This window comes from Ceratotherium simum, chromosome 12, assembly GCF_057802395.1.
Source record: "Ceratotherium simum simum isolate JZ-2026a chromosome 12, ASM5780239v1, whole genome shotgun sequence".
NCBI classification, from domain to species: Eukaryota; Metazoa; Chordata; class Mammalia; order Perissodactyla; family Rhinocerotidae; genus Ceratotherium; species Ceratotherium simum.
The window spans coordinates 41,829,763-41,845,452 of record NC_141911.1 but is presented as its reverse complement, the minus strand read 5'-3'; positions in this window follow the sequence as shown (position 1 = coordinate 41,845,452).

Genomic DNA, 15,690 nt, shown 5'->3' with positions numbered 1-15,690 from the left:
TAAGAAGGTCTTTAGGTGGAAAGAGATAACATCATAAAAATGACAATTTTCCCCAAAATTAGCACATACATTTAATGGAATTATAAATAGAGTCCCAACAGAACTTTAAATAGAATTCAATAAAATAATTTGAGATTTACAGGAGGAATAGGTGTCTAACAACATCCAATAAAATAATGTAATAGAAGAACAATGAAGAAGTACTTAAGAACTTAGGATAAAGCCACTGTACTATTACCAAATCAATATATAGTGGTATAGAAATAACCAGGTCAATGGAATGAGACAGAGCCTAAAACTGGATCTCACTATATATGATTAGTAGAGAAAGAATAGATTATTAAATAAATATGTTGCTACAGTAGCTATCTAAAAAAATATAATGATTTACCCACATTTTATACTATATGCAAAATAACAATTCCTGGATTAATTATAGACAATTGTAAAAAAAAAGAAATATTAGGATATAGCACATATGGTCAAGGGACAGGAAATCTAGACAAAATTGGAATCCCACAAATTATATTTATCTTATTATATGAAAACCTTTTCTGAGGCAAACAAGCCAACAGACAAATGATAGAGTTGGAAAAATGTATTTGCCAAGCAATATTAGACCAAGGGTTAATTATCTAAAATATACAAAATTAATAAAAGTATTAAAATTAATAACAAAAAGACAAACAGCTCAATAGAAATATGGTCCAAGGACAGTTCACAGAGAAAAAATGTTTAAATTTACCAATAGTTGGGGAAATACAAATAAAGCACAAGGAAATATCACTTCACACCTATCGGGCTTCCAAAAATTGAAAAGAGCTTTTTTAAAACCAAATATTAAAAACCAAATAATGGCAGGGATATGGGAGAAAAAGGCACTCTAATATATTCCTGAGAGTGTGAAATGTTACAGCCTTTGTGGAAAGCGATATAGCAACATCTATTAGAATTATAAATATATTTACTTTTCCCACTCCTGGGAATATGCTCCACAGCAAGCTCATTAACACTTATGTACAGGATGATTATTGTTCTTCTCTTCGTTTTGACTGAAAATAAACGCAAACACAAAAACAAAACTTTTGTTAAGTGAATGCACATATATAGGGAAATGGCTGAATGAATGATAATATATCACACAATGGAATATTCTTCAGCCACTAAAGAGAGTAAATTAGAGATTCACCAGTTGACCTGGAAGTATTTCCATTGAAGGATAGCAGAATATGCCAGTCCAAAATATGCCACTTTGGCATAAGGATTGTTTTGAGCTGAAGACCATAGAGAGGAAGCAGAAACAAGAAAAGTTCTCTGCCTTCTTCCTATCTACCTGAAAGCAGAACTTACACTCCTCTTGTGAAGTTGTCCCCCTTCCCACTTCCTGTATGAGGAAGTGAGTAATAACTTTATCACTGGGGATAAGATGGCATTGAGAAAGTCTACACAAACAAACCTCACTAATTAGCCTCATTTACCATTAGTTTCCCACACTGCCTTCCCTCAATGTGCTGCTCTAGAAGCTCCAAGTCCTTTTCTTTTGTCTCGACACTTCTCTACAAAATTATTGTTCCTTGCTAAAATGCTACATAAGCCTAAGTTGTAATAACTCCTTTGAGTTACTCACCATTGAGGTTTCTCCAACATAAAGTGCACTGCACATATTAATAAACTATTTTTCTCTTGTTAATCTTTTTTTTTTTTTCCTGTCAGCCTAATTTAGAGGAACCCAGCCAATAAACCTAAAATCAGTAGAGGAAAAAGTTTTTTCCTCCTCTACATCATACAGTATTGTTGAATCAGAAAGGAAGATACAGAAAAAGTGTAAAATGTAATTATTTGCAATAGAACTGATTACAAATACAAATACAAATGATTACAAATCACATAAACATTTATATCATTATAGTATCACATAAAATGGAAACACGGAAGGATAAATATTAAGACATCACCAACAATTATCATGCTTGTGGAGGTGGTTAGAATGGCGATTTGTGTTGAAGATGGAGAACAGGGAAAAATCAGGCAAAAAAAAAAAAAAAGGAATAGAAAAAAAGACTATTAAAAAGTTGAAAACTATACAAATATGCACAATTCCCTATGTGAATATAATTTTTAAAAATTACAAATGTTGCTCACTCTGCTGTCTTTAAAGCCCTTACCTCAGTGACTAGGATGTTTAGGAAACCAGTATGTGTGGGAAATCAAAGGGACACAGTGGGTCTGTAGGTTTTGATGTTGGACAGCTGGAGTTTATGTCCCAGCCCTGTCACTAACTGGAGGTGAGATGTCCATTGCATTGTTCACTTTTCCAAACTCCAAATTTCCTCATCCATGAAATCATGTTGGGAGAATAAAATTCAACAATGTAAGTAAACTGCTTCACCCGGTGCCCGGTACATATTAAGGGCTCAATAAATATTGGCTCTTAATATTATCATTCTTATAGTTACAGCAAATCGACCAGTTTTGGGTCCTGGTTAGAGAAAAGGAGGAGAGGTGGGGAGAAAGATGATTTTGAGGTTCAAGTGTAAGTCATTTGGAATCATGCTGCTATGTTTTAAATTCTCCTTCCTGGGTTTTGATTGGGTTGCAAAGAAAGTTAAAACTTCTTAGCATGGCATTCAAGATGCTCATAATTGGTCCTTCACCTAAGTGCAACAATTCTCCTACACTCAGACATTCTATTTGTTTCCCAGACAATTCCTGCAATACCTACTCAAAGAGTTGCTATTTGGATCAAATAGTGAAGATGTTGACTCACATTTTTTGAGTACCTACTGCATGCCAGGTACTGCTAAATGCAGTAATATGGAAAAGTACATTCTATTCTCCTAATTTTGCAAATAAAGGAACTAATATTCCCATAGTTTAAATGAGTGTCAAAGTTTTTGATCCTGGATATGCCTAGTTCAGAACTCCAAGCTTGTTCTAATACAGCGTGTCATCATTGTATATAAGTGTTCCAAAACAGTAAATATCCTACAAATTTAAATGCAGCAGGATATTTAATGGGAGGTTTCAGTTGCCTTAGAGTCTTGGCTAAGGTCCTAAAATTGAGGATAGCAGGTGATAAATTTTCACACATTCTAAAGAGAGGTGCCAGACACTCCTACCCAGACTTGCTGAGATAAATCTAAATATATCCTTACCTCCTTCTTTGTCGCCATCACCAGTCTATATAAAGTTGATTAGGTAATAGGGCTTTTTAGAAAACTTGTTAGCCTAGAAGTGGAGAGGGTGTGGCTTTTCACCTCTTCACTTCCAGACTATGGTCAAGAAGCATCACATTACAGAAAGAGATAGCTATTGGGATCTGAAACATAGGGCACTGTGCCAGATCATAAGAGCAGCAGACAGGAGAGACCTGTTCTTTTACTTCTATTTCCTACTCCCACCCCGACCCCGGAGGACCCTGGGGAAAAGTTAGTGTAAGAACAAAATGGAGGAAGAATGAAAAATAGGTAATGCCACCCTACTCCCTCCTTCCCCACTGTTGACCTGGGGAATTCTTGTGTCAGGACTGAGCTGGAAAGATGGGGAGATGCCTTAAATAGGAATAGAGGTGCAAGTTATGATATGTGACTCTACTATACTTTTAATATCAGAAAATGACAGTTCTAATATCCAATGACTGTTCTAAGATTATTTCTGGAAAGATCTGGGATATTCTCCAGGGACAGAGAAGGGAGATCCAACAAAGTCTGTTGGAGGGCAGTGGTGGGAGGAAGAATAATAAGGTTATTTCATGATTATCCCTTATTGACTGATGACATAAGAAACCATTACTTCTCTCCTCTGCTTTGGCTGGCGTTCCCATACGTTGCTCTCTTGAAATTCTGCCCAGCATTCTCATCTCACTTTCCATGACCCTGTTTCCATAACGTCTTTCATAATGTCTGTGGATAAATCAATCTTTTATTCTGTGCTCCCATAGCCTTACACCCCATCAATTAATACAGTATTGTGGCCAAGAGTATAGTCAGACTCCTCTGAAACAGTGAGCTCCTTTAGGATGCGTATGGCATCTTACTGGTCTCTTTATTCCCAGTGCAGAGCACAGTATCTTGCTCATGCTAAATGTTCAGTACTAGCTGATTAAATTGCTGTGGAATAAATGGATAATTGAAATCAGTCAGTCACAGAATCCAGGACCTTGTACCTGCTGTGCCCCAACACCTCTGTGGTATAAATCCAGAAAACTTCCCCCAGACAGTAGAACACTGTTTCTGCTTTCCTGTGGACTTCCCAGGTAAGAGTCAAGATAACTCTGACACAGCTGAACACTCATGAAAACAGAGACCCAGGTGTCATCCAAGCATGAAACAAACAACTATTAGGCTCCTACTATGTGTCAGGCCTTGGGAATGAAAGATAAAGAAGACAGCACCTCCCCTGTTCTTTTAACCTATAACGTTTACTACAGTTAAAATGGACCTCAGTTTGGAAAATGTATGGTCGTCATTTGCTGAGAGCACTGGCAGCCTGCACTTAGAGCTGACGGAACTCTGGTTGTGAGTTCTCAGCTCTATAAGATGGAGATATGGAAACTGAGGTAGGCATAGGCTGAGAGCAGTAAAGCAGCCATGGCACCAACACCAGACCCCTTCACACTTGTCCTTTACTGAGAGTGTGTGACAGTTGGATAAATCCCAACCCAACCACTGACTTAACAATGGCATGTCTTAGATTCACTCTGAGTATACAAGCCTTATCATAACCATCACCAGGATGGCCTTAACATTCCCCTCAGCTTGGCTAAACTTCAGACAGGTTTCTTTCTGACTATAGGCCCCTGACCTCTTCTTTCTCAGAGCATTTACTTTAGAAAACTTGGAATTGTAAGCTATTTTTCTATCCCTTTGATATGTAAATTTTTTCCCAGCCTCTTGCCAGTTTTACAACCCAGGAATGTCTTTCTCAAGGACCTAGTGGTCATCCTTTTGAAATGTAATTATTAAGAAAGACAGCACCCTCATCCCCCAGTCTCTGAGGGGAAGGTAGGACCTAACTTCTATAAGCATCAATTAGCAAACACAGATGGCCTAATCACACTGCACACAGACAAACCTCTCCTCTAATGTCCTCCAGTGCTTTTCCACTAGCTCACCACTGTGCTTAAAAACTCTTCTGCCTTTTGTTTCCACAAAGCTGAGTTCAATCTCTCTTCCCTTTTGCAACAGTCTTGATTAAAGTCTTCCTTGCCTGTTTAACTCTGCCCAGTGCAGTTTTTCTTTGGCAACCATTGTATGGAACCTCAACCATAACCACGAACTTTACCAACCATAGTGGTGGTAATAGTTGTGATTAGTAAAAAATTATTCAATAAAATTTCTTGACACTATAAACCAGTGGTTCTCAACCAAGTGGAATTTTGCCCAAAGGGGCCATTTGGTAAAGTCTGGAGACATTCTTGGTTGTCACAACTTGGGGGTGGGGGAGCGGTGTAAAGGAGCATATAGTGAGTAGAGGTCAGGGATGTTGCTAAACATTTTACAATGCACAGGAAAGCCCTCATAACAAAAAATAATTTAGTGCAAACGTAAATAATGCATGGTTGAGAAATTCTGCTGTAAACACTTAGGATCCTAAGAGCACTCTCCGCTAGGTCTCAGCCTGGTCAAAGAAATTAGGTTGTGCCAAAAAGCCTGCAGCAGAGTAAGTTAGATTATAGTTTCTAAAAACAAGAAAAGCAAGCAACTGAGAAGTAACTTTAAATAGCTCTTGAAGAGAATATTATTGAGAAACATGAGTAGAATCAATAAAGTTTATAGAATATTGAATTATTAAGTTAATACCAAATGAGTCCATATTTTGCATCGGCGTAGAACATGGTCCACTTGCTGATGGTGTACAGGTTCTATCACTTCCTAACTGAGGCGACGGGTTACTTAACTCTTAGGCTCAGTTTTCTCATGGGTATAAGAGAGGAATACTGACCTCTGCCTCACAGAGCCATTATAAAGACTCAACAATACGATGCATGTTCACACCTTAGCCTGACGTCTGACTTAGAGTAAGCTTGAAGTATATGAAGCTGATTTTAAAACTGCAATAAGAAAGGAAAATAGGGATTCTGGAATTGATTACTTAATAAATAAATGAGGAAACAAATGACATCTAATTAAGTCCTAAGTTTATCATTTAATATTTTGAGACCAAACTAACTCTTCAAACACCATTATTTTTATGAGAATTTAAGATCCAGATAATCCAATTTGTGGGCTTGCTGAGTCACTTTGGACTCATAATCACATTAAAGTATTTCCTAGAAAGAATCTAATTAATGTTTAATTAGTCTATACAGGCTAATGAACTGCCACTCTGCCATTATCTCCTTTAGAGGTTCATCTCAGTCAATTTATGTATACAATAATAACTATGATTAATCCAATATAGATTGCCACCACCTATCACTGTCTCACTGACGAAAGAATGGCTCTTCAGTTAGCCCATAGCCTCCTTGGAGGAATTAACAAGTTTGCAGATGCTTTCTTGGTAGCTGGCAAGTTAACTTAAACGGGTTACCTGATTTCTTTTTCATTTACTCAAAAAGCAGTTATTGTGGTGGCAATAATAAAGAACAAACATACATTTAATTCACTTGTGACACATTGATTCCATTCTATTTGGCAAGCACACAATAAAAAAATTAAACACCTTCCCTCCTCCCATTTTGCACAGTCAGAAAACCCATATCAGGACAAACTGGCTTAAAATGGTTCTATGTAGTTCAGATGTAAATGAATTTGGCTGATTTTGTAATGTAAGGCTCTAGTGCATTCTATCAACTACACATGAGTAATAGACCTTGGATATTATGCCTTATTTTTATTTGTCCTACATTTATTTGTCCAGCTTCTATTATTTATATTTGTTTATGCTTTCTTGGCAATATGCTAAAGATTATCTGAGTTTCCTCAAAAGCTATTATTTTAAATTAAAAAATGCATTAGTGTATGAGAAGTAAAAGCATGAAATCCCTGAAGTCTCCACTCAGTAATTCACTACTAAATCAATATATAAAGAATGTTTTTAAACCACCAACAAAAGGAAATGAAGTTCAAAAACAATGGATATCTTTCCTCCAAATTTTCTAAACTAGTTTTTCCTTCAGATAGACTTGTCAGTTTCAAACTGAACATGACTTGGGTTTCCGAGATGCTGGGAAATGAAGGATATCTTGCTTCATTTTCTATTTCTATATAAAGCAAAGTTGTATTAAAATTTTCAAATTTCTTCCCTCTTTATGAGTTCCAGAGAGTATATTTTGGTTAGTTCAATATGCTATTCCTACTTTAACTTTCTCATAAGTTCATTTTTCAATTTTATCCTAAAATTTTGAGTCAAAGAATAAAATCTTCAAAGTGCTAGTTCTTTCTAATGTACTTTTGAAAAGGGAAACATTAAATGTAACCTCAATGTGGTACAGATCAGGACATAAAGCTAAGAGGAACTTAAAAAAAAAAAATAAAAGAATTACTAAGAGTGGCAAAGCCACAGAATTACTCTTTACAATAACCCTAACATGAAGGCAAATGATCTGTTTGACATTCCATCTAAAAGGGAAAATTTTTATCATCTAGAAATCCTCTATAGACATTATTTGGAAGGATTTTTCCTGTAAATCAGTTAGTACCAGTTATAGATCCTGAGCTAACAAAAGTCATTCTCTTAGTTTCTCTGGAAAACAATACCACGGTCTAAGTAGATAAGTGTGTTAACAGTTTAAATCAGTGGCTCTCAACCTTGGATGCACATTAGAATCACCTCTGGAGCTTTTAAACACTCAAATGCCCAAAGTGCCCCTAGATCAATTAAACCAAAACATGTAGGCTAGGAACCAAGCATCAGTCGTTTTTTATGCTTCCTTTGGTGATTTCAACATGCAGTCCAAATTGAGAACCAATGCTTTAAATGTAACCTCAGAAGAAATAACTTTTGGCTCCATATATTAAACCTTGTAAAAAAAAATACATGACTAGTATATTAACTTATTAAAAAATAGCTGAGCACCTTTTAAGTACATGGCACCACACTAGGCCCTGGGGATACAGAGAAGAAATAACTTTTGGCTCCATATATTAAACCTTGTAAAAAAAAATACATGACTAGTATATTAACTTATTAAAAAATAGCTGAGCACCTTTTAAGTACATGGCACCACACTAGGCCCTGGGGATACAGCATAACTGAAAAGACACAGCTCCTGCCCTCAATGATGTGTAGCCCAGCTGGCTGACTTGTAAGTCAGGCCAAAGATTTTGAGCCCATCAATATGCCCACCAGAAACCCAAGATATTATTAAACATTAGTAACATATCAAGTTCCAAATGAATTGCCAAATGTCCATATAACACAATATTTTCAGATCATCTTGGTTGACATTCTATGCCTTTCTCTATACCCCCATCTTCTGAAAGATCAAGAAAAGACCAATAATGTAAATATTACCAATGGATCTTGTGCAGGTTTATGAAAAAAAAATGGTAGACGATTCTCATATCTCCACTTCCCCCAAATTTTCTGTTTCTTTCTTGCTTTCTTACTGTCTCTCATTTTCATCATCATCACTGTTATTGTCACCAACATCTAGGCAGAGTCTCTAATATGTAATTTGAAAATATGTCTGAAAGCAAAAACTATGGCATTGGAAATTATTGTTGATCTATTTAGAATTTTTTCAGTTCTTTTTTTTTTTTTTATAATTTTATTTATTTATTTTTTTCCCCCAAAGCTCCAGTAGATAGTTGTATGTCATAGTTGCACTTCCTTCCAGTTGCTGTATGTGGGACGCGGCCTCAGCATGGCCGGAGAAGCTGTGCGTTGGTGCACGCCTGGGATCCGAACCCGGGCTGCCAGCAGCAGAGCGCACGCACCCACCCAACCGCTAAGCCACGGGGCCGGCCCTTTTCAGTTCTTGATTATTTTATATTTCCTTATAAAAGTAATTTCTGCTCATTATACTGTTATATAAATACAAGAGAAAATTATTCATAACCTACCACCACAGCAACCATGTTTAATATTTGACATCTTTACAAGTTTTCTCTATCAAGCTTTAACAGCTCAAGTCATACTAAATTTAAAATTCCGTATGCAGCTTTTTAATTTTCTTCACATTATATTTTAAGAGTTTGAAAATCTCATTAAGAACTCTTTATAAACCTCAATTGAAATGGTACATGGTTGAAATTCACAATATTACAGAGCACTTCAAGAGCTTCAAAATATTAATTTAATGAGCAAATATTTACACACTGTCTTCTTTGCACCAGGTACTAATCTAGATTCTGAGGACACAGAAAGGAACAAAGATAAGATTCCTGCCCTGTGGAGTTTATATTCCAGTGGGAAGAAACAGACAATGAAAAATAAACAAACCAAAGAGATAATTTCAGATAGTGATTCTTGTGTTAACAGTCATGGGATTCTGACTCTGGAGAAGGGGCTGGTTAGAGAGGGGAGATGTTGGGAAAGTATCCATCTCTAAGTAGAGAATGTTTGATCTGAGATGTGAAAGATAAGCAAGAAGCAGCCACGTATACTCTAAAGAATATGCAAATATAAGAAGAGTGGAATAATGCTACCTTCCTGGAAATTCTTAATTACCTAGCATAGATCTTCATGAAGGTACAGGCAAAGAGTGAGCAAGCCTTGAAAGTATCCCTTCCTTGTCAGTTCTCTTATGGTTTCTCTTAAGTCAGATCTCAAACTTCATTCATCCTTTCCTCAGAAGCCACTTAGAGGCCAATTCCTTTGTTACATCACTCACCAATCACAAGAGAGGTGATATGACAAAATTCCTGCCTAAACTTTTAACCAAAGATATAGCTAGAACTTATAATATAGTCTGATTAAAATTTGTGCTGTCCTTTATTTTTACCATAAATTTACCATGATTTTTGACATTTCAAATTTGTGTTGCTGTTATTGTTCTTGTCGATTTTGGAGCTGAAGTGTGTCAAGCTTGTCGTACAAGTGGTTTAGTATTGCAGTTAAGAGCATGGGCTATGGACAGATTCTAATGGTAAGGCCTTACCTAAGCTACTTAGGCCAGCCACGTTTTCCCTATCACAATAATAATAATGTCAGTTTTAAAAGAAATGGTATAGAGAACTCGTCCTAGAGCCTGACACACACAAGCCTTTAATAAATAGGTAGAGTAGGTAGAAAGAAAAAAAAGAGAGAAACAGCATACATGCACATGCACACACACACATACCTTGAAATACTTTAAATATTGTAAGTATAAAGACCTTAGTAGTATTAGTAAAAATGAGACAATTTAGTTATGCCATATTACTCTTTGAAGGGCCTCTTGAAACTCTATTGCTTGGAAGACTGCATATGATCTTCTGACTAAGAAAGGCTATCCAACAATTTTTACTTGGATGAATTATATAATGTGGGATTTGGGAAACCTGAAATCCCAAACTCCACTAACTCTTGGTCATAGTTATCATATCAAGTTTCAAACACAATCATGGTGGGGCATGAAAAAGAGATGCTAAGTGTCCTCTTCATTCTCCTCAGTGTTTTCTTCTGTTCTCCAGACCTCATTAGGCGACTTCCTCCACACTAACACAAATATTTTGAGGGAAGACTGTCTTGAGGCCCAGCACTCTGCCTTTGAAATAGCACCCCAACAGACAATGGGATGACTGGGCTGTGCACCCAAGGAAGGGAGGGAATTCAGAAAGAGACTAATAAAGTAACTTTCACACTGTCCTCCTCAGAAACCCAGCACTCCTCCATTGGACTAACCTCAGAGTAGTGAAAAAGAGGGCTGATTGAGTGGCTTGAACCAGAAAGCCCATTTTCATGTGATATATATGTGTATAAGAATACAACGTTTAAAGGGTTCCATGGCTAAAACAAAAGCTCGAAAACCACTGAGTCAGTAAATGTGAAGGCCCTTTATAAACTGTAGTGTGATTTACAAATGCTAGTTTTTAATATTATTACTGCTGTTTCTTGCTTCTTGTGAAAATTTAAATGCTTGTTTTATTGGGAAATTGCTTAATTAGATAATAAATCTCAAGAAAAGGCACTATTCCAAGTCAAAGATTCATTTTTGTCTCTATCATTCTGTGCAAAAAACACATTTAAAAAGCCTTCCTAAAAGAATTCCTAAAGGGATCCATTTAGTGGAGGAAGCAGGAGCAGTTGACTAAACTTTTCCATCACAAATTTAATTCACTCAGTCAGTCATCTTCTGCAGTAAAGAAATTCATCACACTTCCTGGTTGTTATGAGAATACTCAGGGAAATGTTCACTGCCTCCTTGGTTGGATATGAGGGCCCTAAGGATCTCAGCTCAATTACTGGATATTGAATCCCAGGTTACAGACAAACACCAAAGTAATACGGAAAAAATAATAACAGGAATCCAATTTAACTCAATGTACATCATTTGTCCTAAAAAAGAGCAATACAACTACAGGATATTGTACGGAACTTAAGTAAATAATAATAGCAAAGACGAATAATGCTTACTGTGTGCCAGGCAGTGGTCTAAATGCTTTACGTACATTAGTTCATTTACTCCTGTTAACAACCTATGGGCTCAGCGCCATGATTATCTTCCTTGACAGATGAAGTCCAGAGAGAGTAAGTCACTTGCTCAAGGTCGGTGTTGGAGCTAGGATTCAAACCTAGGTAATCAGGCTCCAGAGATCACCACATAATGCTTTAGTTTTTAGTTTTAGAGAAGTTAGGAAGAAGAGTATATATTTTAATCTGAATTATGCCAATTATAAGTAAGCCTTTGTGCTTGATATCTTCCTTCTGCCCCTCCAGATCCACATCCCACACTTTTCTGTCTTGCTTGGTGCACTAGAGTCTGGCCTGTATGGACAGCATCAATGGGCTTCCAGTTGAGTTTGGCACTAGCTGGAGATTAGAGGTCAACCGACGAGTAAGGTCAGGGTACTTATTTTCCTGATTCCCTCAGTCAGGTCACTACTGGTCCGTGGCATCCCTCTTTTGAAATTACAGTTCCTGTCAAAGGACTCACTTCACTCTGGATTCTCTACCTCTCCCTTCCTCTGCCCCTAAAGACACAGAGATAACAATAGCTCTCTACTGTTACAATTGCTGGGGCATATTCATTATTTTCCCTAAACCCTGACCACATCTTTGTAAATAGACCTTTTATTAAACTTTCCTCAAATCACCATGCCAGAGATCTGAGCAGAGAATTTATTTATTCATCTAGTTTACATATGACTGGACCAAAAAAAAACTCAGCATAACCATCACTATCCCCATGTTCCACCCTCCGCACAACAGGCCCAGGAAATAAATTCTACAGCTGTCCAAAAAGAGCACAATTGCTCCTACTACCAGCCTATGTGAAAATTATTTTTCAATTTTCTTGGTTTTTGTAAGAGACCAGGAATTTAGGTCTACAAAGCGAACAGCATTTTTATTCTAATAATAGTCCTTGGGTCTATTAAAGCATCCTGAGTGCCAAGCAGCAGGGCAGTAACAAACCTATTCATGTTGGGTGTTGTTCTGTTTGAGTTGAGTGACCTTACTGAAGCCTTGACTCAGGTGTCATAAAATCAGACACTTTGCCTAAATTAAATACAAAAAATATCTGATGCTATGCAGCTGACAATACTAGACAGTTGGCTTCCTGGAACTAGGTGGTAAAATATACCCAGGAAATGTGATTCCATGGTGCAGAAAGAGACACCAGGTGCATCCTTGTTTTCTCTTCCATCTAATTAGCCATTCATCAGAAACAATGCACACTTACGAATGTGTTTTGGCCTCAAAAAAACACAATGGCATATGAACTGACCTTAACATCTCTTGTTCAAAACATCTAACTTGATCTTGTCATTTACTTTAACAGCCCACTCTGTGGTGAGAATGGAGGTTGTTTTCATGGAAAGGGATGTAAGAACAACACCCCAAGCCATAATTCCAAAAAACATGGTCACCCACCTGCTCCTCTCCCCTAACCCACCTTAACAGTGCTGATAACTCTTCACTGTTCCACTCCTGGTTTCCACGTTGAAAGTCTAGTTTTATAGCTACAATTCAGCTGGCTCCGTTAGAGGATGCATTTCCTTTTACCATAACTTGATGTCTGCAAAGTTAAATGTGTGTGGAGGTAAATTACTCACTGTCTTTGCTTACAAACTTCCTTGTTTCATCATCAGAATGTGTCACAAAGGTCTTAAAAATCTATGAGCATGTACAGCTACCAGTGGAATAGATAAGACAAACGGGCATCTCTCCAAATTACAGTTTCATAGAACAATGGCTGAAGATGGATGCATAATACATTGACTCATTTCAGCAATAAGCATTTGGGGAATCTCTTGGGGGTAATTCTGGACTGGCAGGAAGCAATGGCCATGACCAAAGGTTAAAAGACGGGAATCCTGGATTTTACTTCTCTAATTATAGCCACCATCTTGATGTGTGACACCAGAGCTCCCCCACTATAAAATGACAACTATCTGTATGAGCTGACTTACAAAGTCATTGGCATGAACAAAAATGATTTACATGTACAAGCAGTAATATCAAAAAACTTCGTGCTACCTCACCTTGCAGAATTCAGTCAGAAATCATTTTAAGTGGTTGAGATCCTCATTGTCTTGAAACAAAGTCAAGACACAGTATTTCTTTCAAATTATACATGCTATTTCTTTTCCTCCCCGCCTGTAGTAGCCAGCCTCTAAGGTGGTCTCCTCCAATGATCATCACCTTCTGGTATTCACACACTCACGCAGTTCTCTTCTACAATGATCAGGGCTAATGTGTATATCCAATAAAACATTGCAGAAATGATAGTGCATCACTTCTAAGGTTGGGTCATAAAAGTCATTTGGCTTCTGCCTTGTTTTTGTATTACTCACTCTGGGAGAAATCAGTTGCAGTGTGAAGACGACACTCGAGCAGCTCAATGGAATAGCCCACATGATGAGGAGCTGAGGCCTCCTGCCAAGAGCCCGCACCAACAGCCAGTCATGTGATTTAGCCATCTTGGAAGTACATCTTGACCCCCCAGTCAAGCCTTCAGATGAATGCAACTCCAACTGATCTCTTGACTGCAACCTCAGGAGTGATCCCAAGCCAGAATCACTCAGCTAAGCTACTCCTAAATTCCGGATCCACAGAAACTGTGAGATAATAAATGTTTGCTAGTATGAGCCACAAAGATTGGGGGAGTAATTTACTGCATAGCAATAGATAACTAAAATACTCTTCATTCTGGTTTTCTATTCTTTACGAGGCTTACCTTGTATGTATATGTATCCTTGCCCCCAAACCTGACACACACACACCCATTTTTCAAGCAAGCCGTCTATATAGAAGTATGGCAAAATGGGAGCAACAGGAGGGCCTGCACACTTTGATAATGACAAAATTTTAAAAAATTAATGCTCTAAGATATACATGCCCATAGTTGCACCTGCACAAAGAAGGTCCATCTGAAAAATGTCCTCATCCAAGAAATTGTCTACAAAAATAAATACCACATGTTCGATCTTCATAATGTATATAACTTTAATTTATTTGTAGCAGAGTAGATTATTTCATTGTCTTACAGTAGCATCAGTGGAATATGGTGGTATCATTTTATTACCCAGACAGTTGTAAGTAGTGAGTTAATGTCCTGCCATTAACTCCTGTTAACTGCCGGAATTGAGTCATATTATCTCAGCTGATAGTGAAACAAGTGAGTTAGACAGTTAAAAGGGACATCTGCCTGAAATACCGCAAAAGTCTAGCAGTGCATTTAAACCATGTATGAGTATCTTCCGCTGCAGAAAAATTTCAAACAATTATTAATTGTAACTTTACTATGAATCATGATGACATCATACAAAGAGTGCTAAAGTACTAACATGACCAGAAACACCCAAAGCAGATAATATAGCATTCTTCCTCACCTGCCTTCTACTCTGCATAAAATCAATTTATCATTAACATTTCAGATCAATATTAAAATGTAAAACACACATTTACTGTTTATATCACTATATTTCCAACACTAAAATAACAAAACAAATGAAAAATCACATCTCTAAAAACTTTTGGGTAGAATTTTTTAGTAAAACCACTTAAAATTGTTTTCAGTATTAGCTTCCAACATAATAGGCCTGAAAACACAGATTACCTTCTCAGCATTGATGTGAATTTCTCTTACAAAAATCAGAATTCTAAATTAACCTAAATAATATTAAAGGTATTGAATTGTACTGTAAATGAGATTTTACTGTATACAAATCTAGTTTCTGCAAAGGGCAGAAATTTTCTTTTATACGAGTCCATAAAATAATTTTTTAAGCTGTAAGAATTACAGCAAAATGAAAAATTCAAAAATAATAATACAAATGTTTTATTTTTAAATAAATAGCAGAAGAATTTTACCAAATATAAAATGTAATAAAGGGTAATGGTTATGAAATGAGAATCACAAAGTGCTTTTCTCAAACACTCAAAAACGAGCTAACTCTTAGTATTAGATCTTACATATCTATTTTAAAAATTTGTTTGATATTTCCATTTAACACCTGTATTTAACACACTTATAAATTATCAAAAAGATAGGAAGCAGAAACATTCACTTCTGATATAAAGTTGGCTGAAAGCGCATAGGTGTGGAGCAACGGAAAACAAACTATGTCAACAAATTTCTGTTGTGTTATTAATTTTATT